The sequence below is a fragment of the Oncorhynchus nerka genome, linkage group LG11 (assembly GCF_034236695.1).
Source record: "Oncorhynchus nerka isolate Pitt River linkage group LG11, Oner_Uvic_2.0, whole genome shotgun sequence".
NCBI lineage: Eukaryota > Metazoa > Chordata > Actinopteri > Salmoniformes > Salmonidae > Oncorhynchus > Oncorhynchus nerka.
This window is the reverse complement of record NC_088406.1, coordinates 7,767,400-7,791,948: the sequence shown is the minus strand read 5'-3', so window position 1 is coordinate 7,791,948 and position 24,549 is coordinate 7,767,400. Positions and strand designations below refer to the sequence as shown.

Here is a 24,549-nt window from a genome sequence, read left to right as displayed (position 1 = left end):
GGGTTAACTGCCTGTTCAGGGGCAGAACGACAGATTTGTACCTTGTCAGCTCGGGGGTTTGAACCTGCAACCTTCCGGTTACTAGTCCAACGCTCTAACCACTATCCATATGTTCATGACCCGATTCATATAAATCTGTAACGATGTGCGCTGAGAGTCGGGAAGCAAGTTCAGGGAGTGAGTGTTTTTATAAAAATAAATGGACCATAATACAAAACAAGAAACACTAACAACTCACAGACATGAAACAGAAACAATGACACCTGGGGAAGGAACCAAAGGGAGAGACGTATATAGGGAAGGAACCAGAGGGAGTGACATATATAGGGAAGGAACCAAAGGGAGAGACGTATATAGGGAAGGAACCAAAGGGAGTGACGTATATAGGGAAGGAACCAAAGGGAGTGACGTATATAGGGAAGGAACCAAAGGGAGTGACATATATAGGGAAGGAACCAAAGGGAGTGGCATATATAGGGAAGGAACCAAAGGGAGTGACATATATAGGGAAGGAACCAAAGGGAGTGACATATATAGGGAAGGAACCAGAGGGAGTGACATATATAGGGAAGGAACCAAAGGGAGAGACGTATATAGGGAAGGAACCAAAGGGAGTGACGTATATAGGGAAGGAACCAAAGGGAGTGACGTATATAGGGAAGGAACCAAAGGGAGTGACATATATAGGGAAGGAACCAAAGGGAGTGGCATATATAGGGAAGGAACCAAAGGGAGTGACATATATAGGGAAGGAACCAAAGGGAGTGACATATATAGGGAAGGAACCACAGGGAGTGACATATATAGGGAAGGAACCAAAGGGAGTGACATATATAGGGAAGGAACCAAAGGGAGTGACATATATAGGGAAGGAACCACAGGGAGTGACATATATAGGGAAGGAACCAAAGGGAGTGACATATATAGGGAAGGAACCAAAGGGAGTGACATATATAGGGAAGGAACCACAGGGACTGACATATAGGGAAGGAACCAAAGAGAGTGAAGGTAATCGAGGAGGTGATGGAGTCTGGCAGACTCCAGAAATCCACTACATTAGATACCTAAATATGAAGTAAAATATACTGAAGAGTAATAGAGAATGAAGACTTTTAACTTGAAAACGGGCAGGATTCCCTGACTTCTGTTTTCTTTCAATACTGAGTTATTCTTGTTCGCGTAGCACTCCTCACAGGCCGTTTGGTGTACAATCATGGCCAAAAGTTGAGAATGACACAAATATTCATTTTCACTAAGTCTGCTACCTCAGTGTCTTTAGATATTTTTTGTCAGATGTAACTATGGAATACTGAAGTATAATTACAAGCATTTCATAAGTGTCCAAGGCTTTTATTCAACAATTACATGAAGTTGAGGCAAAGAGTCAATATTTGCAGTGTTGACCCTTCTTTTTCAAGACCTCTGCAATCCACCCTGGCATGCTGTCAATTAACTTCTGGGCCACATCCTGACTGATGGCAGCCCATTCTTGCATAATCAATGCTTGGAGTTTGTCAGAATTTGTGGGTTTTTGTTTGTCCACCCGCCTCTTGAGGATTGACCACAAGTTGTCAATGGCATTAAGGTCGGGGGAGTTTCCTGGCCATGGACCCAAAATATCGATGTTTTGTTCCCCGAGCCACTTAGTTATTACTTTTGCCTTATGGCAAGGTGCTCCATCATACTGGAAAAGGCATTGTTCATCACCAAATTGTTCCTTGGTGGTTGGGAGAAGTTGCTATAGGAGGATGTGTTGGTACCATTCATTTTTCATGGCTGTGTTCTTAGGCAAAATTGTGAGTGAGTCCACTCCCTTGGCTGAGAAGCAACCCCACACATGAATGGTCTCAGGATGCTTTACTGTTGGCATGACACAGGACTGATGGTAGCGCTCACCTGGTCTTCCATGTACAAGCTTTTTTCCAGATGCCCCAAACAATCGGAAAGGGGATACATCAGAGAAAATTACTTTACCCCAGTACTCAGCAGTCCAATCCCTGTACCTTTTGCAGAATATCAGTCTGTCCCTGATGTTTTTCCTGGAGAGAAGTGGCTTCTTTGCTGCCCTTCTTGACACCAGGTCATCCTCCAAAAGTCTTTGCCTCACTGTGCGTGCATTTGCACTCACACCTGCCTGCTGCCATTCCTGAGCAAGCTCTGTACTGGTGGTGCCCTGATCCCGCAGCTGAATCAACTTTAGGTGACGGTCCTGATGCTTGCTGGATTTTCTTGGGCGCCCTGAAGCCTTCTTCACAACAATTGAACCGCTCTCCATGAAGTTCTTGATGATCCGATAAATGGTTGATTTAGGTGCAATCTTACTGGCAGCAATATCCTTGCCTGTGAAGCCCTTTTTGCGTAAAGCAATGATGATGGCACGTATTTCCTTGCAGGTAACCATGGTTGACAGAGGAAGAAGAAGCACCACCATCCTTTTGAAGCTTCCAGTCTGTTATTCAAACTCAATCAGCATGACAGTGATCTCCAGCCTTGTCAACACTCACACCTGTGTTAACGAGAAAATCACTGACATGTCAGCTGGTCCTTTTGTGGCAGGGCTGAAATGCAGTGGAAATGTTTTTTGGAAATTCAGTTCATTTGCATGGTAAAGAGGGACTTTGCAATTAATTGCAATTCATCTGATCTAGCCGCCACCGATCCCTTTTTTGTCTGTCTGTTTGTTTTGTCTTATTAGTTTCACCTGTGTTTCTGTTGTTTGGTTTAATGAGCTTCCCTTATTTCTAGTAGGTAGACCCGCCCTTGTTTTGTGCGGGATTGTCTTTATGTTACGTGTGTGCATGTTAGTTAGTGGTGGATTTTCTTCTCTTAAACTTGGCACACTGTATTTTTTGGGATGTCACGTTGTATGTCCGCGCCCTGCATCGTTGGGCTTATCATTTTGTGTGCCGAAGTAAAGAGCACTTTACCCCAGTGGAACTCTCTGCGTTTGATTCCCACCTAGTCCCGCGTGACACGATCGCTCTTCATAACATTCTGGAGTGTATGCAAATTGCCATCATACAAACTGAGGCAGCAGAATTTGTGAAAATTCATATTTGTGTCATTTTTTAAAACTTTTGACCAGGGCCCATAGGGTAGTAGTTCACTACAATTTATGGAATATGGTGCTATTTGGGATGTACACAGTATCCCTGCCCTGTCAGAAATCAGTTAGCCCCACACCTGCCTGTCCCAGATCTTTCAGATGCCCTATATAGTGCACTACTACCCTATGGGCCCTGGTCAAAAGTAGTTCCCTATAAAGGGATTTGGGTGGAGAATGATGGAGGCCACTGTGTTCTTGGGGACCTTCAATAATGAAGAAATTTGTTGGTACCCTTCCCCAGATTTGTGCCTCCACACAATCCTGTCTCAGAGCTTTACAGACAGTTCCTTCAACCTCATAGCTTGGTTTTTGCTCTGACATTCACTATTAACTGTGAAACCTTTTTATATAGACAGGTGTGTGCCTTTCCAAATCATGTCCAATTAATTGAATTTACCACAGGTGGACCCCAATCAAGTTGTAGAAACATCTCAAGGATGATCAATGGAAACAGGATGCACCTGAGCTCAAATTCCAGACTCATAGCGAAGGATCTGAATACTGATGTAAATAAGGTGTCACTGTATTTTAGATTTAATATATTTGCAAACATGACTAAAAACAAGTTTCTTCTTTGTACCATTATGGTGTATCGTGTGTAGATTGATGAGGTAAAAAATATATTTTAATCCATTTTAGAATAAGGCTGTAACACAACAAAATGTGGAAAAGGTGAAGGGGTCTGAATACTTACCGAATGCACTGGGGCGGCAGGGTAGCCTAGTGGTTAGAGCGTTGGACTAGTAACCAGAAGGTTGCAAGTTCAAACCCCTGAGCTGACAAGGTACAAATCTGTCATTCTGCCCCTGAACAGGCAAGTTAACCCACTGTTCCTAGGCCGTCATTGAAAATAAGAATCTGTTCTTAACTGACTTGCCTAGTTAAATAAAGGTAAAAAAATAAATTTAAAAAATAAATATAGATTCTACAGAGCATTCCCAACCCCACTTTCACGTCGGAAGAAATATTTTTTCACTATAAGCCCAATACTGTCAATATATCAGTTTGAACATTGTATTTTTTAATAGTTAATCATTCATATCTTGCATTTGCTCAATAGAGTACCACTGTAGGAGTAATAATACCCATAAAACCTAGCGATCGAACAGGGAAATGGTTCCAAACGTTTTTAAACCATTTATTTTTTGGAAACCCTTAAAATAATAATGTTTCATGTAGGTTTACACTGGTGTGATATTTTGATAATCATGTAAATATCTCTTGAACAAGGTGACTTGTATTAATATATGTATTTACCCCCCACAAAATGTAATGCTAATTAGCTGCTAATGTGGCTATCATAAAGAACTACAAATACCATGATGATCCGGACCAGACTGCCGAATCGAGGCAAAGGTACGAATCTCTGTATAAACTAAAAGTTAGTCATGAATTAAATTGTCTACATTTCCTTAAATTGACAATTCTGTGAACTGTCTTGGGCAAGTTTAACATTTACACAATACCTATGATCAAAGGTGTCCGCTAGAGATGACATACAAGAGGAGTTTGCAGGGTATTTGTAGTCCAGCATGATGTCTACTTTGATGCGAATTAACATTTTCAAATCTGAGAGTAAATAGAGCCAATATCCTAGAGAGATTTACACGGTTATCAAAACGTCACGCCAGGGTAAACCTACACCCAAACGCAGCCCTTATTTGAAGTAATTCTAAAAATCCCCTTTGGAAAAATAAATCGTGGAAAAACGATTGGAAGCATGTCCCTGTCTGACCGAGGGGTTTTATAACACGTCCACTGTGGCTCTGTACAAATGGTCATTGATTCAAATGTTATATCTTTTGAATTAGTTATCCATCTTGCAATGTTTTGAACTGCGGGCTATTATTTAAAAGTGTCCTCGTTACCATGGTACATGCACTTCATCGTTCGTGCTGCTAGCAGAAATAGTAGTAGAATGTAGGTGGTTTTAATATATACTATGGTATGTAGCCAGAACAATCCAACTATGAGCGTGGCGTGGTGGCTTTGGGTCGGAAAAGAAGAAAAAAAACATGAGGTCGCGGTCAACTTGACATGACAGGCTGCCTACTGCAGCCCTCTACAATAACATTGTAACCTCGATCTATTGTAAAAGGTACATTGTTTATCAGTATGGGGTGTATAGGAAGCTCGATGAGCACAAATTGTTACATTGTACAGCCTGCGGACAAGCGCCCAGAAAGAAGCATGCGGACAAGCGCCCAGAAAGAAGCATGCGGACAAGCGCCCAGAAAGAAGCATGCGGACAAGCGCCCAGAAAGAAGCATGCGTCCGCTTGTCCAAGCGCCCAGAAAGAAGCATGCGGACAAGCGCCCAGAAAGAAGCATGCGTCCGCTTGTCCAAGCGCCCAGAAAGATGCATGCGGACAAGCGCCCAGAAAGAAGCATGCGTCCGCTTGTCCAAGCGCCTAGAAAGAAGCATGCGGACAAGCGCCCAGAAAGAAGCATGCGTCCGCTTGTCCAAGCGCCCAGAAAGAAGCATGCGGACAAGCGCCCAGAAAGAAGCATGCGGACAAGCGCCCAGAAAGAAGCATGCGGACAAGCGCCCAGAAAGAAGCATGCGTCCGCTTGTCCAAGCGCCCAGAAAGAAGCATGCGGACAAGCGCCCAGAAAGAAGCATGCGTCCGCTTGTCCAAGCGCCCAGAAAGAAGCACGAGGACAAGCGCCCAGAAAGAAGCACGAGGACAAGCGCCTAGAAAGAAGCATGCGGACATGCGCCCAGCACGCTATAAAAGGAAATGTATTCAGTAGTTGTTACCAGCTACTACTACAACTGTACTACACGACTACTAAACTTCCTCATTTATTTCCTGCTCTAAATTAACAATGTAATTTCCATGTTATTATGCGCAAATGCAGCTTATTATCTACTAGTAATACATTTTGCGGTTTTACAACCCAGTCATACAACTGATTAGAATGTTGCATCAGCTCAAACACGGATCCTACAAGATCATGTGCATCGCCCTAACCTTCCGGTGACTTTTAGTAGTAACTTCATGTACGAACAAAAATAACACTGGCTACAAAATGAAAACTTACACACAAAAAAAGCAATTTCTCACAATAAAAAAAAAATAGTAATAATATAGGCTTTAATTTATAATGTAAAAGTTGTTACCTTGCAGTTTCCGCTGAAAGAAAAACAATCCTAGGGTAACTTCTTTACGATATAGGCTAATTATGTTAGCTACACAGACTTCAACTGAAGGACGAGATCAGTCCACTTTCGCTGCAGCTTTGTAAATAAATGGCGAGGACAACTTCATCTTCGTTAGGAAGGAGCACTTCAACCTTGAATGGCAACTTTTCTAACTCCGCCCTGTAGTTGCCATTGGACTGTTCCGTTCTGAAACTGGCCTCCTGTTCTGCCAACGCCCCAGTACTGTATTATTCACGGGGTAGGAGGCGCCTGTTGGCCCGCCTATATACAATTCAGAGGAGCAAATTAGGCCTAGTGACATAGATGTGTCAGACACCTTTTCCGTGTCAAATGGCACCATATTCCCAATATGAAGCCCTCCTGGTCAAAAGTAGTCGACTGATAGTGATGGACAATCCGTCTCTTTTCAGTGAACCGGCTCGTTCGGTACAGTTCACCAAAAAGAGCCGACTCTTTTGGCTCCCAAAAGGCTCTTTAAAAAAAACGTTTTGTATTTTTTTTTCAAGTCAAACAGTTTGCAATAATTTGACTATGATTGGTGTTAAAACAATTCTAATTAAATTATTAAATGAAATCATACTCTACCTTAACCACAATATATTTAAAAATGCATTAGTTTGATATGAAAAATAATGCTATTAAACATTTGCATTTAAAGTATAACTGTTTAATGTCTATAAACAAAGTGCATATAAATGTAACAATTAAAAACTAATATAATCTGAACAACATAATAATAGAATATTGCACCATATCAAAGAAAAATAAAAAACAATGTGAAAAACTGCAGCATCCCACTTAAAACATGAAACTGGTCCCTCTTTTCTCTCTCTTCTTTATTGCCATGTTATAACCAGCAGCACACAGCAATGCTGACCATATTCTGCTTATGAGAGATTTGCATTCAGAAATGCAAGCTGCCTCACTTTCAAGGGGCTGATGCGGTTTCTTCTCCCAGTAATTATTTGTCCTGTTTTCGAGAAGACCCTATCAGACGGAACAGATGTGGTCACTATGCAGAGTCTCCCTGTCATGACTTCAGTAAGCCGTGGGTAGACAGGGGCCGTGTTCTTCCACCAATCAGAGGATCTGCAGATCTTGGAGGAGGGGCTCCTCCAAATAGGATCGGACCTCCATTATGGCATCTGCTGAGGGATTCCTTCGTGCTGCATCCCCAGTTGCTCTCTCGTCAAACAGCATCCAAACAGCAGACGTTTGTGGCACTACTGCTAGTGCTTCAGCTCCATCTGATCCCTCTTCTTCCTGTTGCCCTGGTGCCTGAGCCAGCTGACTACGGGGGCTGTCCCTCCCTCTTCTTCCTGTTGCCCTGGTGCCTGAGCCAACTGACTGATGGGGCTGTCCATCCCTCTTCTTTCTGTTGCCCTGGTGCCTGAGCCAACTGACTGATGGGGCTGTCCCTCCCTCTTCTTCCTGTTGCCCTGGTGCCTGAGCCAACTGACTGATGGGGCTGTCCCTCCCTCTTCTTCCTGTTGACCTGGTGCCTGAGCCAGCTGACTGATGGGGCTGTCCCTCCCTCTTCTTCCTGTTGCCCTGGTGCCTGAGCCAGCTGACTGATGGGGCTGTCCCTCCCTCTTCTTTCTGTTGCCCTGGTGCCTGAGCCAACTGACTGATGGGGCTGTCCCTCCCTCTTCTTCCTGTTGCCCTGGTGCCTGAGCCAGCTGACTACGGGGGCTGTCCCTCCCTCTTCTTCCTGTTGCCCTGGTGCCTGAGCCAGCTGACTGATGGGGCTGTCCCTCCCTCTTCTTCCTGTTGCCCTGGTGCCTGAGCCAGCTGACTACTGGGGCTGTCCCTCCCTCTTCTTCCTGTTGCCCTGGTGCCTGATCCAGCTGACTGATGGGGCTGTCCCTCCCTCTTCTTCCTGTTGCCCTGGTGCCTGAGCCAGCTGACTGATGGGGCTGTCCCTCCCTCTTCTTCCTGTTGCCCTGGTGCCTGAGCCAGCTGACTACTGGGGCTGTCCCTCCCTCTTCTCCCTGGTGCCTGAGCCAGCTGACTGCTGGGGCTGTCCTTCCCTCTTCTCCCTGGTGCCTGAGCCAGCTGACTGATGGGGCTGTCCCTCCCTCTTCTCCCTGGTGCCTGAGCCAGCTGACTACTGGGGCTGTCCCTCCCTCTTCTTTCTGTTGCCCTGGTGCCTGAGCCAACTGACTGATGGGGCTGTCCCTCCCTCTTCTTTCTGTTGCCCTGGTGCCTGAGCCAGCTGACTACTGGGGCTGTCCCTCCCTCTTCTCCCTAGTGCCTGAGCCAGCTGACTACTGGGGCTGTCCCTCCCTCTTCTCCCTGGTGCCTGAGCCAGCTGACTGCTGGGGCCGTCCCTCCCTCTTCTCCCTGGTGCCTGAGCCAGCTGACTGCTGGGGCTGTCGCTCCCTCTTCTCCCTGGTACCTGAGCCAGCTGACTGCTGGGGCCGTCCCTCCCTCTTCTCCCTGGTGCCTGAGCCAGCTGACTGATGGGGCTGTCCCTCCCTCTTCTCCCTGGTGCCTGAGCTAGCTGACTGATGGGGCTGTCCCTCCCTCTTCTCCCTAGTGCCTGAGCCAGCTGACTACTGGGGTTGTCCCTCCCTCTTCTCCCTGGTGCCTGAGCCAGCTGACTGATGGAGCTGTCCCTCCCTCTTCTTCCTGTTGCCCTGGTGCCTGAGCCAGCTGACTACTGGGGCTGTCCCTCCCTCTTCTTTCTGTTGCCCTGGTGCCTGAGCCAGCTGACTGATGGGGCTGTCCCTCCCTCTTCTCCCTGGTGCCCTGGTGCCTGAGCCAGCTGACTACTGGGGCTGTCCCTCCCTCTTCTTCCTGTTGCCCTGGTGCCTGAGCCAGCTGACTACGGGGGCTGTCCCTCCCTCTTCTTCCTGTTGCCCTGGTGCCTGAGCCAGCTGACTACTGGGGCTGTCCCTCCCTCTTCTTCCTGTTGACCTGGTGCCTGATCCAGCTGACTGATGGGGCTGTCCCTCCCTCTTTTTCCTGTTGCCCTGGTGCCTGAGCCAGCTGACTGATGGGGCTGTCCCTCCCTCTTCTTCCTGTTGCCCTGGTGCCTGAGCCAGCTGACTACTGGGGCTGTCCCTCCCTCTTCTCCCTAGTGCCTGAGCCAGCTGACTGCTGGGGCTGTCCCTCCCTCTTCTCCCTGGTGCCTGAGCCAGCTGACTGCTGGGGCCGTCCCTACCTCTTCTCCCTGGTGCCTGAGCCAGCTGACTGCTGGGGCCGTCCCTACCTCTTCTCCCTGGTGCCTGAGCCAGCTGACTGATGGGGCTGTCCCTCCCTCTTCTCCCTGGTGCCTGAGCTAGCTGACTGATGGGGCTGTCCCTCCCTCTTCTCCCTAGTGCCTGAGCCAGCTGACTACTGGGGCTGTCCCTCCCTCTTCTCCCTGGTGCCTGAGCCAGCTGACTGATGGGGCTGTCCCTCCCTCTTCTTCCTGTTGCCCTGGTGCCTGAGCCAGCTGACTACTGGGGCTGTCCCTCCCTCTTCTTTCTGTTGCCCTGGTGCCTGAGCCAGCTGACTACTGGGGCTGTCCCTCCCTCTTCTCCCTAGTGCCTGAGCCAGCTGACTGCTGGGGCCGTCCCTCCCTCTTCTCCCTAGTGACTGAGCCAGCTGACTGCTGGGGCTGTCCCTCCCTCTTCTCCCTAGTGCCTGAGCCAGCTGACTGCTGGACTGCTGGCCAGCTGGCTGGGGCGTCCCTCCCTCTTCTCCCTAGTGCCTGAGCCAGCTGACTGCTGGGGCCGTCCCTCCCTCTTCTCCCTAGTGCCTGAGCCAGCTGACTGCTGGGGCCGTCCCTCCCTCTTCTCCCTAGTGCCTGAGCCAGCTGACTGCTGGGGCCGTCCCTCCCTCTTCTCCCTAGTGCCTGAGCCAGCTGACTGCTGGGGTGCCTGTGACTGCTGGGGCCGTCCCTCCCTCTTCTCCCTAGTGCCTGAGCCAGCTGACTGCTGGGGCTGTCCCTCCCTCTTCTCCCTAGTGCCTGAGCCAGCTGACTGCTGGGGCCGTCCCTCCCTGCTGCTGAGGTTATTCTTTGAAGAGCCTCACTGAAGGCTAACTTCTTAAACCTGGGGTCAAGTGCAGCGATTTCTGATAGCACGTGATTATATTTCATTCTGTGGAACTTTCTGTCCATTGATGAACATAGGGTGTCTACCAACTCTGTCACGTGTCCTGTGGTTACATTTGCTTCTCTCTGGCGGCTGGCTGTGATTGGCTGCAGACCCTAACACAGGAGTATCGTTTTTGAGCCTGTCACATAGCTGAAAAGAGAGAACAGTAACTTATTAGTTCAGGTTCATGTTTTGTCTACTGATACAACATTCTACTTCTGCTCATATACATATATAATACTGGATGAAATAGTGATTTAGTAATAACTGCTTTCTGTACCTCTCTCTGATCTCCACAGTGACCTGCTCAAAGGGTTGCAGGACTCTGCACTCCTCCTCCACCACCTCCCATTCCTCTTGGGTCAGAGCATCAACAGGACTCTGCACACCTCCTCCACCACCTCCCATTCCTCTTGGGTCAGAGCATCAACAGGACTCTGCACACCTCCTCCACCACCTCCCATTCCTCTTGGGTCAGAGCATCAACAGGACTCTGCACACCTCCTCCACCACCTCCCATTCCTCTTGGGTCAGAGCATCAACAGGACTCTGCACACCTCCTCCACCACCTCCCATTCCTCTTGGGTCAGAGCATCAACAGGACTCTGCACACATCCTCCACCACCTCCCATTCCTCTAGGGTCAGAGCGTCAACAGGACTCTGCACACCTCCTCCACCACCTCCCATTCCTCTTGGGTCAGAGCATCAACAGGACTCTGCACACATCCTCCACCACCTCCCATTCCTCTTGGGTCAGAGCATCAACAGGACTCTGCACACCTCCTCCACCACCTCCCATTCCTCTTGGGTCAGAGCGTCAACAGGACTCTGCACACCTCCTCCACCACCTCCCATTCCTCTTGGGTCAGAGCGTCAACAGGACTCTGCACACCTCCTCCACCACCTCCCATTCCTCTTGGGTCAGAGCTTCAACAGGACTCTGCACACCTCCTCCACCACCTCCCATTCCTCTTGGGTCAGAGCATCAACAGGACTCTGCACACCTCCTCCACCACCTCCCATTCCTCTTGGGTCAGAGCATCAACAGGACTCTGCACCCCCTCCACCATCTCCCATTCCTCTCGGGTCAGAGCGTCAACAGGACTCTGCACACCTCCTCCACCACCTCCCATTCCTCTCGGGTCAGAGCGTCAACAGGACTCTGCACACCTCCTCCACCACCTCCCATTCCTCTCGGGTCAGAGCGTCAACAGGACTCTGCACACCTCCTCCACCACCTCCCATTCCTCTCTCGGGTCAGCGTCAACAGGACTCTGCACACCTCCTCCACCACCTCCCATTCCTCTCGGGTCAGAGCGTCAACAGGACTCTGCACACCTCCTCCACCACCTCCCATTCCTCTCGGGTCAGAGCATCAACAGGACTCTGCACACCTCCTCCACCACCTCCCATTCCTCTTGGGTCAGAGCATCAACAGGACTCTGCACACCTCCCATTCCTCTCGGGTCAGAGCGTCAACAGGACTCTGCACACCTCCTCCACCACCTCCCATTCCTCTTGGGTCAGAGCATCAACAGGTGCGTTGACAACGGCCAGGGTAGAGATGATGTCATCCTTTGACTCAAGAAACCGCTTCCAACTTTTAAAAGGTTGAATTCCACCTTGTAGTTCAGTCTTGTTTAGGCCTCAGCTCAGGCCTCCCCATCTGGCGTTGTGTAGACTTTAGTTTTTCAGCACCTACTGTGCTCCTGTGGAAGTATTCCACAGCTGCTTTCACTTTGTCCACAGTGGGCTTCATCACCTTCAGAGCATCTCTTACAATCAGGTTGATTGTGTGGGCTAAGACATGGAGGATGTGTCCATTTTAACATTTTCATGGCTTTGGTTATGTCAGCTGCAGACCACTTTTCCATCTACTTGCCGTTCTCTGGCCACTCTCAACAGTTCCTCTGCCCAAGTTCTCTGAGGTGTGTCTGTCCTGAACTCAAAGCAGTCCAGAAGACAGATAGACATCAAACCATCTTCAATGAAGTGAAGTTACCCTTGATGTTCAACAGATGTCTGGTGTTCCGGGTTGGAGCGAGCGGTGTCTGCCTGGTCCGCAGGTAGTACATTTCATTACATTTCATTATAGTACAACGGTTTGATTTGTCTAATCTTAGCAATTTCTTCTTAGCTAGCTACATAGCCGTCTTTGTATCATAGATAATGCGTAATTATCGTATTTCGGCCTAACGCAGTCTACACTGCCCTGCAGCTAGCCAGCTAGCTAACGTCCACCGTTAGCTAGTCCACCGTCTACCGATTAGCAACGGTTTGATTTGTCTAATCTTAGCGTCAACAGGACTCTGCACACCTCCTCCACCACCTCCCATTCCTCTTGGGTCAGAGCATCAACAGGACTCTGCACACCTCCTCCACCACCTCCCATTCCTCTTGGGTCAGAGCATCAACAGGACTCTGCACACCTCCTCCACCACCTCCCATTCCTCTTGGGTCAGAGCATCAACAGGACTCTGCACACCTCCTCCACCATCTCCCATTCCTCTCGGGTCAGAGCGTCAACAGGACTCTGCATCCTCCACCACCTCCCATTCCTCTCGGGTCAGAGCGTAACAGGATCTGCACATCCACCACCTCCCATTCCTCTCGGGTCAGAGCGTCAACAGGACTCTGCACACCTCCTCCACCACCTCCCATTCCTCTCGGGTCAGAGCGTCAACAGGACTCTGCACACCTCCTCCACCACCTCCCATTCCTCTCGGGTCAGAGCGTCAACAGGACTCTGCACACCTCCTCCACCACCTCCCATTCCTCTCGGGTCAGAGCGTCAACAGGACTCTGCACACCTCCTCCACCACCTCCCATTCCTCTCGGGTCAGAGCGTCAACAGGACTCTGCACACCTCCTCCACCACCTCCCATTCCTCTTGGGTCAGAGCATCAACAGGACTCTGCACACCTCCCATTCCTCTTGGGTCAGAGCATCAACAGGACTCTGCACACCTCCTCCACCACCTCCCATTCCTCTTGGGTCAGAGCGTCAACAGGACTCTGCACACCTCCTCCACCACCTCCCATTCCTCTTGGGTCAGAGCATCAACAGGACTCTGCACACCTCCTCCACCACCTCCCATTCCTTTTGGGTCAGAGCATCAACAGGACTCTGCACACCTCCTCCACCACCTCCCATTCCTCTTGGGTCAGAGCATCAACAGGACTCTGCACACCTCCTCCACCACCTCCCATTCCTCTCGGGTCAGAGCATCAACAGGACTCTGCACACCTCCTCCACCACCTCCCATTCCTCTCGGGTCAGAGCATCAACAGGACTCTGCACACCTCCTCCACCACCTCCCATTCCTCTCGGGTCAGAGCATCAACAGGACTCTGCACACCTCCTCCACCACCTCCCATTCCTCTCGGGTCAGAGCGTCAACAGGACTCTGCACACCTCCTCCACCACCTCCCATTCCTCTTGGGTCAGAGCATCAACAGGTGCGTTGACAACGGCCAGGGTAGAGATGATGTCATCCTTTGACTCAAGAAACCGCTTCCAACTTTTAAAAGGTTGAATTCCACCTTGTAGTTCAGTCTTGTTTAGGCCTCAGCTCAGGCCTCCCCATCTGGCGTTGTGTAGACTTTAGTTTTTCAGCACCTACTGTGCTCCTGTGGAAGTATTCCACAGCTGCTTTCACTTTGTCCACAGTGGGCTTCATCACCTTCAGAGCATCTCTTACAATCAGGTTGATTGTGTGGGCTAAGACATGGAGGATGTGTCCATTTTAACATTTTCATGGCTTTGGTTATGTCAGCTGCAGACCACTTTTCCATCTACTTGCCGTTCTCTGGCCACTCTCAACAGTTCCTCTGCCCAAGTTCTCTGAGGTGTGTCTGTCGCTGAACTCAAAGCAGTCCAGAAGACAGATAGACATCAAACCATCTTCAATGAAGTGAAGTTACCCTTGATGTTCAACAGATGTCTGGTGTTCCGGGTTGGAGCGAGCGGTCGCATCTGCACTCGGTCCGCAGGTAGTATTACATTTCATTACATTTCATTATAGTACAACGGTTTGATTTGTCTAATCTTAGCAATTTCTTCTTAGCTAGCTACATAGCCGTCTTTGTATCATAGATAATTGCGTAATTATCGTATTTCGTCGTCCTAACGCAGTCTACACTGCCCTGCAGCTAGCCAGCTAGCTAACGTCCACCGTTAGCTAGTCCACCGTCTACCGATTAGCAACGGTTTGATTTGTCTAATCTTAGCAATTTCTTCTTAGCTAGCTACATAGCCGTCTTTGTATCATAGATAATTGCGTAATTATCGTATTTCGTCGTCCTAACGCAGTCTACACTGCCCTGCAGCTAGCCAGCTAGCTAACGTCCACCGTTAGCTAGTCCACCGTCTACCGATTAGCAGCACAACTATTACACTCAACTGAACGACTTGATTAGTGTAGTGTTAGCTAGCTACATAGTTGTCTTTGCTGTCTTCGTATCCAAGATAATTGTGTAGTTTAGAGTGTGTAGTTTTAGAGTGATTATCTTAATTTACCGAGGTTAGCTAGCCAGCTATTTGTCGTCCTTAACGTAGGAGACACTGCTAGCTAGCCAACAGCTAGCCAACGTCTTCCGAACAGAACTTCCGCACTCAACAATCCGGTCGCATTTCGCTCGCTCCACAGGTAGTATCACATTTTTCAATTCATTTCATTACAGTACAACGGCTTGATTTGTTTGATCGTAGCTAGCTACATAGCTAGCTACATAGCCGTCTTTGTATCAAAGATAATTGTGTAGTCTTGAGCGATTTCCTAGGTTAGCTAGCCAGCTATTGTCGTTCTTTTACGCAACGTAACGTAATCAACACTGCTAGCTAGCCAGCTAGCCCCGAATAGCAGCACAGTAGCACAGTAGAAACTATTACACTCAACGGAACGACTTGATTAGTGTAGTGTCAACAACGCAGACACTGCCAGCTAGCCTACATAGTCAACAACGCAGCCTCTGCCAGCTAGCCTACTTCAGCAGTACTGTATCATTTTAATCATTTTAGTCAATAAGATTCTTGCTACGTAAGCTTAACTTTCTGAACACTCGAGACGTGTAGTCCACTTGTCATTCCAATCTCCTTTGCATTAGCGTAGCCTCTTGTGTAGCCTGTCAACTATGTGTCTGTCTATCCCTGTTCTCTCCTCTCTGCACAGACCATACAAACGCTCCACACCGCGTGGCCGCGGCCACCCTAATCTGGTGGTCCCAGCGCGCACGACCCACGTGGAGTTCCAGGTCTCCGGTAGCCTCTGGAACTGCCTGGAGACCTTCTCCCTTACCTCACCTCGCTCATCAACTCATCCCTGACCGCTGGCTACGTCCCTTCCGTCTTCAAGAGAGCGAGAGTTGCACCCCTTCTGAAAAAACCTACACTCGATCCCTCCGATGTCAACAACTACAGACCAGTATCCCTTCTTTCTTTTCTCTCCAAAACTCTTGAACGTGCCGTCCTTGGCCAGCTCTCCCGCTATCTCTCTCAGAATGACCTTCTTGATCCTAATCAGTCAGGTTTCAAGACTAGTCATTCAACTGAGACTGCTCTTCTCTGTATCACGGAGGCGCTCCGCACTGCTAAAGCTAACTCTCTCTCCTCTGCTCTCATCCTTCTAGACCTATCGGCTGCCTTCGATACTGTGAACCATCAGATCCTCCTCTCCCCCTCTCCGAGTTGGGCATCTCCGGCGCGGCCCACGCTTGGATTGCGTCCTACCTGACAGGTCGCTCCTACCAGGTGGCGTGGCGAGAATCCGTCTCCACACCACGTGCTCTCACCACTGGTGTCCCCCAGGGCTCTGTTCTAGGCCCTCTCCTATTCTCGCTATACACCAAGTCACTTGGCTCTGTCATAACCTCACATGGTCTCTCCTATCATTGCTATGCAGACGACACACAATTAATCTTCTCCTTTCCCCCTTCTGATGACCAGGTGGCGAACCGCATCTCTGCATGTCTGGCAGACATATCAGTGTGGATGACGGATCACCACCTCAAGCTGAACCTCGGCAAGACGGAGCTGCTCTTCCTCCCGGGGAAGGACTGCCCGTTCCATGATCTCGCCATCACGGTTGACAACTCCATTGTGTCCTCCTCCCAGAGCGCTAAGAACCTTGGCGTGATCCTGGACAACACCCTGTCGTTTTCAACTAACATCAAGGCGGTGGCCCGTTCCTGTAGGTTCATGCTCTACAACATCCGCAGAGTACGACCCTGCCTCACACAGGAAGCGGCGCAGGTCCTAATCCAGGCACTCGTCATCTCCCGTCTGGATTACTGCAACTCGCTGTTGGCTGGGCTCCTGCCTGTGCCATTAAACCCCTACAACTCATCCAGAACGCCGCAGCCCGTCTGGTGTTCAACCTCCCCAAGTTCTCTCACGTCACCCCGCTCCTCCGCTCTCTCCACTGGCTTCCAGTGAAGCTCGCATCCGCTACAAGACCATGGTGCTTGCCTACGGAGCTGTGAGGGGAACGGCACCTCAGTACCTCCAGGCTCTGATCAGGCCCTACACCCAAACAAGGGCACTGCGTTCATCCACCTCTGGTCTGCTCGCCTCCCTACCACTGAGGAAGTTCAGTTCCCGCTCAGCCCAGTCAAAACTGTTCGCTGCTCTGGCCCCCCAATGGTGGAACAAACTCCCTCACGACGCCAGGACAGCGGAGTCAATCACCACCTTCCGGAGACACCTGAAACCCCACCTCTTTAAGGAATACCTAGGTTAGGATAAAGTAATCCCTCTCACCCCCCTTAAAAGATTTAGATGCACTACTGTTCCACTGGATGTCATAAGGATGCACCAATTTGTAAGTCGCTCTGGATAAGAGCGTCTGCTAAATGACTTAAATGTAAATGTAAACAGTCAGTGGGAAGGCAAACTGCAGTAGCTTTTTGGACTCTTTCCCGCACTGAAGCCTGTGTGTGTAACGGGTGTGAAATGGCTAGCTTAGTTAGCGGTGCGCGCTAAATAGCGTTTCAATCGGTGACGTCACTTGCTCTGAGACCTTGAAGTAGTGGTTCCCCTTTGCTCTACAAGGGCCTAGGCTTTTGTGGAGCGATGGGTAACGATGCCTCGAGGGTGACTGTTGTTGATCTGTGCAGAGGGTCCCTGGTTCGCGCCCGGGTATGGGCGAGGGGACGGTCTAAAGTTATACTGTTACATGTGCTCTCGTACAGTTGTGGAATAAGTTATTTGAAAGGGTTTTCCTGCTTAGAATTGTGTACATTGGATGTAGACTATTACTATAATTGTTAAAACCTCTGTCCTCCACGATCTAAAATGGCTGGAAATCGGTGGCAGTCATTTTAGCCAATGCAATATCAATTTGGCCTTGTTTTGCTACAGACATAGACTTTGGCATAAACTGGTCCATAGAAGACTGCGTTGCTGTGGGTCGCCGAGTAGGCCGACTTGACTGAGTGGATACATCTCCACCACTACCACTAGCAGGCCTACTTGACTGAGTGGATAGATCTCCACCACTACCACTAGCAGGCCGACTTGACTGAGTGGATAGATCTCCACCACTACCACTAGCAGGCCTACTTGACTGAGTGGATAGATCTCCACCACTACCACTAGCAGGCCGACTTGACTGAGTGGATACATCTCCACCACTACCACTAGCAGGACTACTTGACTGAGTGGATAGATCTCCACCACTACCACTAGCAGGCCTACTTGACTGAGTGGATAGATCTCCACCACTACCACTAGCAGGCCTACTTGACTGAGTGGATACATCTCCACCACTACCACTAGCAGGCCTACTTGACTGAGTGGATAGATCTCCACCACTACCACTAGCAGGCCTACTTGACTGAGTGGATAGATCTCCACCACTACCACTAGCAGGCCTACTTGACTGAGTGGATACATCTCCACCACTACCACTAGCAGGCCTACTTGACTGAGTGGATACATCTCCACCACTACCACTAGCAGGCCTACTTGACTGAGTGGATACCTGGCTCCACCACTATCACTAGCAGGCCTACTTGACTGAGTGGATACATCTCCACCACTACCACTAGCAGGCCTACTTGACTGAGTGGATACATCTCCACCACTATCACTAGCAGGACTACTTGACTGAGTGGATACCTGGCTCCACCACTATCACTAGCAGGCCTACTTGACTGAGTGGATACATCTCCACCACTACCACTAGCAGGCCTACTTGACTGAGTGGATACATCTCCACCACTATCACTAGCAGGACTACTTGACTGAGTGGATACATCTCCACCACTATCACTAGCAGGCCTACTTGACTGAGTGGATACATCTCCACCACTATCACTAGCAGGCCTACTTGACTGAGTGGATACATCTCCACCACTACCACTAGCAGGCCTACTTGACTGAGTGGATAGTTCTCCACCACTACCACTAGCAGGCCTACTTGACTGAGTGGATAGTTCTCCACCACTACCACTAGCAGGCCTACTTGACTGAGTGGATACATCTCCACTACTATCACTAGTGGATACATCTCCACTACTATCACTAGCAGGCCTTGACTGAGTGGATACATCTGAGTGATAGGTCTCTATACATCTCTGAGTGGATACATCTCCACCACTATCACTAGCAGGCCTACTTGACTGAGTGGATACATCTCCACGTGTGGAGGTGATAGGTCTCCTATCACTAGCAGGCCGACTTGACTGAGTGGATACATCTCCACGTGTGGAGGTGATAGGTCTCCTATCACTAGCAGGCCTACTTGACTGAGTGGATACATCTCAGGCCGACTTGACTGAGTGGATACATCTCCACGTGTGGAGGTGATAGGTCTCCTATCACTAGCAGGCCTACTTGACTGAGTGGATACATCTCCACGTGTGGAGGTGATAGGTCTCCTATCACTAGCAGGCCTACTTGACTGAGTGGATACATCTCCACGTGTGGAGGTGATAGGTCTCCTATCACTAGCAGGCCCGCTCGTTTCTCTAAGCTCCGCTACAGACAGCTTCACAGTTGGGTGCACAGTGCACATATGCCGGTGTAGGTTGTGTGTATAACCGGCTTTATATGAGATTTTGTTTTGGCAAATTCTACACCGTGCTCTAACATTGTCTACATTATTAAAATGCATCCAAATTCTACTTTGCTTCCGACTCATTTTCCAGCTGTTGTTTTCACAGCTGTCCTTCCTCTCTCTCCTCGGCTGGTAAGTGTGTGACTGTGAGTGAGTTGGCTCCGCCCTCCCTCACGCATTTTTGGTTCATTGGTTGACACTGCGTGTCTGATTGACAGGAACAACAGTTGAGGCTGTTAGTCTGAGCAGACAGTCAGAACGAATGTGTGTGCGCTTGAGCATTTAGGCCTATATTATTTAAAAATTAAATAAAAATTGTTCTTTGAATTAGCTAATTAATTATTTAAATATTTTGATTATTCATATCTTAATTTTTTATATATATATTTATAAATAGATTCGGCTCTTCTGATATGCGAGCCGGCTCCCAACGTTCACCTACAAGAGCCGGCTATCAGAGGCGACTTGTTTGCGAACGACCCATCACTAGTCGACTACTTAGGAGATAGGGTAGGAGATAGGGTAGGAGATAGGGTCACTGCAAGGATCAGTGAAGGTGAAATAGTCTAAGTGACATTTATTTCACACTCTATCATGATGAATGAACAAAACATGTAATTAACCTGTAATTATCCTGTGTCTATGTTCACTATATCATGGAAGTCTTCCTTACGATACAGTTGTCATCAAAATGACTCGCATGTTGTCTCAAGAGGAGTGCTCACTACCAGGTCTAGGGTGTGTCCTTACTCACAAATGGCACCCTATTCCCGATATAGTGCACTACTTTTGACCAGGGCCCATAGTGTGAAGTGTAAAGGGAATATGGTGCCATTTGGGACACTGTCTAGGGCTGGATGTGTGCTCTCCTTCATGACCACTTATAATTATCAGACCAGGACAGGTCTCCATTATGATTCCTTTACATTATCACTACCAGGACATGTCTCCGTTATGATTCCTTTACATTATCACTACCAGGACATGTCTCCATTATTATTCCTTTACATTATCACTACCAGACCAAGACAGGTCTCCATTATTATTCATTTACATTATAAGTACCAGACCAGGACAGGTCTCCATTATGATTCCTTTACATTATCACTACCAGACCAGGACAGGTCTCCATTATGATTCCTTTACATTATCACTACCAGACCAAGACAGGTCTCCATTATTATTCATTTACATTATCACCACCAGACCAGGACAGGTCTCCATTACTATTCCTTTACATTATCACTACCAGACCAGGACAGGTCTCCATTACTATTCCTTTACATTATCACTACCAGACCAGGACAGGTCTCCATTATTATTCATTTACATTATAAGTCCCAGACCAGGATAGGTCTCCATTATTATTCCTTTACATTATCACTACCAGACCAGGACAGGTCTCCAATATTATTCCTTTACATTATCACCACCAGACCAGGACAGGTCTCCATTATTATTCCTTTACATTATCACTACCAGACCAGGACAGGTCTCCATTATGATTCCTTTACATTATCACTACCAGATCAGGACAGGTCTCCATTATTATTCCTTTACCATTATCACCACCAGACCAGGACAGGTCTCCATTATTATTCCTTTACATTATCACTACCAGACCAGGACAGGTCTCCATTATGATTCCTTTACATTATCACTACCAGACCAGGACAGGTCTCCATTACTATTCCTTTACATTATCACTACCAGACCAGGACAGGTCTCCATTATTATTAATTTACATTATAAGTACCAGACCAGGATAGGTCTCCGTTATTATTCCATTACATTATCACTACCAGACCAGTACAGGTCTCCTTTATTATTCATTTACATTATCACTACCAGACCAAGACAGGTCTCCATTATTATTCATTTACATTATAAGTACCAGACCAGGATAGGTCTCCATTATTATTCCATTACATTATCACTACCAGACCAGTACAGGTCTCCTTTATTATTCATTTACATTATCACCACCAGACCAGGACAGGTATCCATTATTATTCCTTTACATTATCACTAGCAGGACAGGTCTCCATTATTATTCCTTTACATTATCACTACCAGACCAGTACAGGTCTCCATTATTATTCCTTTAAATTATCACCACCAGGACAGGTCTCCATTATTATTCCTTTACATTATCACTACCAGACCAGGACAGGTCTCCATTATGATTCCTTTACATTATCACTACCAGACCAGGACAGGTCTCCATTACTATTCCTTTACATTATCACTACCAGGCCAAGACAGGTCTCCATTATTATTCCTTTACACTATCACCACCAGTACAGGTCTCCATTATTATTCCTTTACATTATCACTACCAGGACAGGTCTCCATTATTATTACTTTACATTATCACTACCAGGACAGGTCTCCATTATTATTACTTTACATTATCACTACCAGGACAGGTCTCCATTATTATTACTTTACATTATCACTACCAGGACAGGTCTCCATTATTATTCCTTTATACCCATTGATAAACATAAAAAAATAAAATAAAAAAATGTCCTCTCATTGTCAACTGCACTTTATTTTCAGCAAACTTAACATGTGTAAATATTTGTATGAATGTAACAAGATTCAACAACTCAGACATAAACTGAACAAGTTCCACAGACATGTGACTAACATAAATGGAATAATGTGTCCCTGAACAAAGGGGGGGGGGTCAAAATCAAAAGTAACAGTCAGTATCTGGTGTGGCCACCAGCTGCATTAAGTACTGCAGTGCTTCTCCTCCTCATGGACTGCACCAGAATCGCCCGTTCTTGCTGTGAGATGTTAACCCACTCTTCCACCAAGGCACCTGCATGTTCCCGTACATTTCTGGGGGGAATGACCCTAGCCCTCACCCTCTGATCCAACAGGTCCCAGATGTGCTCAATGGGCTTGAGATCCAGGCTCCTCACTGGCCATAGCAGAACACTGACATTCCTGTCTTGCAGGAAATCACACACAGAACGAGCAGTATGGCTGGTGGCATTGTCATGCTGGAGGGTCATGTCAGAATGAGCCTGCAGGAAGGGTACCACATGAGGGAGGAGGATGTCTTCCCTGTAACGCACAGCGTTGAGATTGCCTGCAATGACAACAAGCTCAGTCCGATGATGCTGTGACACACCGCCCCAGACCATGACGGACCCTCCACCTCCAAATCGATCCCGCTCCAGAGTACAGGCCTCGGTGTAACGCTCATTCCTTCGACGATAAATGCAAATCCGGCCATCACCCCTGGTGAGACAAAAGCACAACTCGTCAGTGAAGAGCACTTTTTTTCCAGTCCTGTCTGGTCCAGCGACGGTGGATTTGTGCCCAAAGGCGACGTTGTTGCCGGTGATGTCTGGTGAGGACCTGCCTTACAACAGGCCTACAAGCCCTCAGTCCAGCCTCTTTCAGCATATTGCGGACAGTCTGAGCACTGATGGAGGGATTGTGGGTTCCTGGTGTAACTCAGGCAGTTGTTGTTGCCTGTCCTGTACCTGTCCCGCAGGTGTGATGTTCAGATATACCGATCCTGTTCAGGTGTTGTTACACGTGGTCTGCCACTACGGGGTCGATCAGCTGTCTGTCCTGTCTCCCTGTAGCGCTGTCTTAGGCGTCTCACAGTACGGCCACATCTGCAGTCCTCATGCCTCCTTGCAGTATGCCTAAGGCACGTTCACGCAGATGAGCACGGACCCTGGGCATCATTCTTTTGGTGTTTTTCAGAGTCAGTAGAAAGGCCTCTTTAGTGTCATAAGTTTTCATATCTGTGACCTTAATTGCCAGCCGTCTGTAAACTGTTAGTGTCTTAACTACCGTTCCACAGGTGCATGATCATTAATTGTTTATGGTTCATTGAACAAGCATGGGAACCAGTGTTTAATCCCTTTACAATGAAGATCTGTGAAGTTATTTGGATTTTTACAAATGATCTTTGAAAGACAGGATCCTGAAAAGGGATGTTTCTTTTTCTGCTGAGTTTATATTGTGGTATCCCAGGAGGTCTACCCCGGGGGATGGTAATAGAGGGGAGGTACGTGAGGCGACATTGGCTCCCTCTGCTGGCAATACGGGAGCAGGGCACTCCGACACGGACAGCTAAGTGGAGGTAACTAGAGGAAAGTGCCAACCAGCCGTAGAGGCTAAATAAAAGGAGCACGATGGCACATTGTTTGCAATTAAATTCATTAAAAATCCTACAATGTGATTTTCTGGATTTTGTTTTTCTCATTTTGTCTGTCATAGTTGAAGTGTACCTATGATGAAAATTACAGGCCTCTCTCATCTTTTTAAGTGGGAGAACTTGCACAATTGGTGGCTGACTAAATACTTTTTTGCCCCACTGTATATATACAGTGCCTTGCGAAAGTATTCTGCCCCCTTGAACTTTGCGACCTTTTGCCACATTTCAGGCTTCAAACATAAAGATATAAAACTGTCTTTTTCTGTGAAGAATCAACAACAAGTGGGACACAATCATGAAGTGGAACGACATTTATTGGATATTTCAAACTTTTTTTAACAAATCAAAAACTGAAAAATTGGGCGTGCAAAATTATTCAGCCCCTTTACTTTCAGTGCAGCAAACTCTCCAGAAGTTCAGTGAGGATCTCTGAATGATCCAATGTTGACCTAAATGACTAATGATGATAAATACAATCCACCTGTGTGTAATCAAGTCTCAGTATAAATGCACCTGCACTGTGATAGTCTCAGAGGTCCGTTAAAAGCGCAGAGAGCATCATGAAGAACAAGGAACACACCAGGCAGGTCCGAGATACTGTTGTGAAGAAGTTTAAAGCCGGATTTGGATACAAAAAGATTTCCCAAGCTTTACACATCCCAAGGAGCACTGTGCAAGCGATAATATTGAAATGGAAGGAGTATCAAACCACTGCAAATCTACCAAGACCTGGCTGTCCCTCTAAACTTTCAGCTCATACAAGGAGAAGACTGATCAGAGATGCAGCCAAGAGGCCCATGATCACTCTGAATGAACTGCAGAGATCTACAGCTGAGGTGGGAGACTCTGTCCATAGGACAACAATCAGTCGTATATTGCACAAATCTGGCCTTTATGGAAGAGTGGCAAGAAGAAAGCCATTTCTTAAAGATATCCATAAAAAGTGTC

At 47.9% G+C, this 24,549-nt stretch overlaps 1 protein-coding gene across 1 annotated transcript in view; it reads right to left on the bottom strand.

The window, feature by feature from the left end:
- Positions 1–6,462, bottom strand: part of LOC115123182 (high affinity cationic amino acid transporter 1-like) — a 62,254-nt gene extending 55,792 nt beyond the window's left edge. The window contains exon 1 of the mRNA XM_065024181.1: positions 6,230–6,462. The gene's annotated coding sequence lies outside the window, so the exon portion shown is untranslated. The remainder of the gene's footprint in view (positions 1–6,229) is intronic.
- Positions 6,463–24,549: the final 18,087 nt, after the last annotated feature.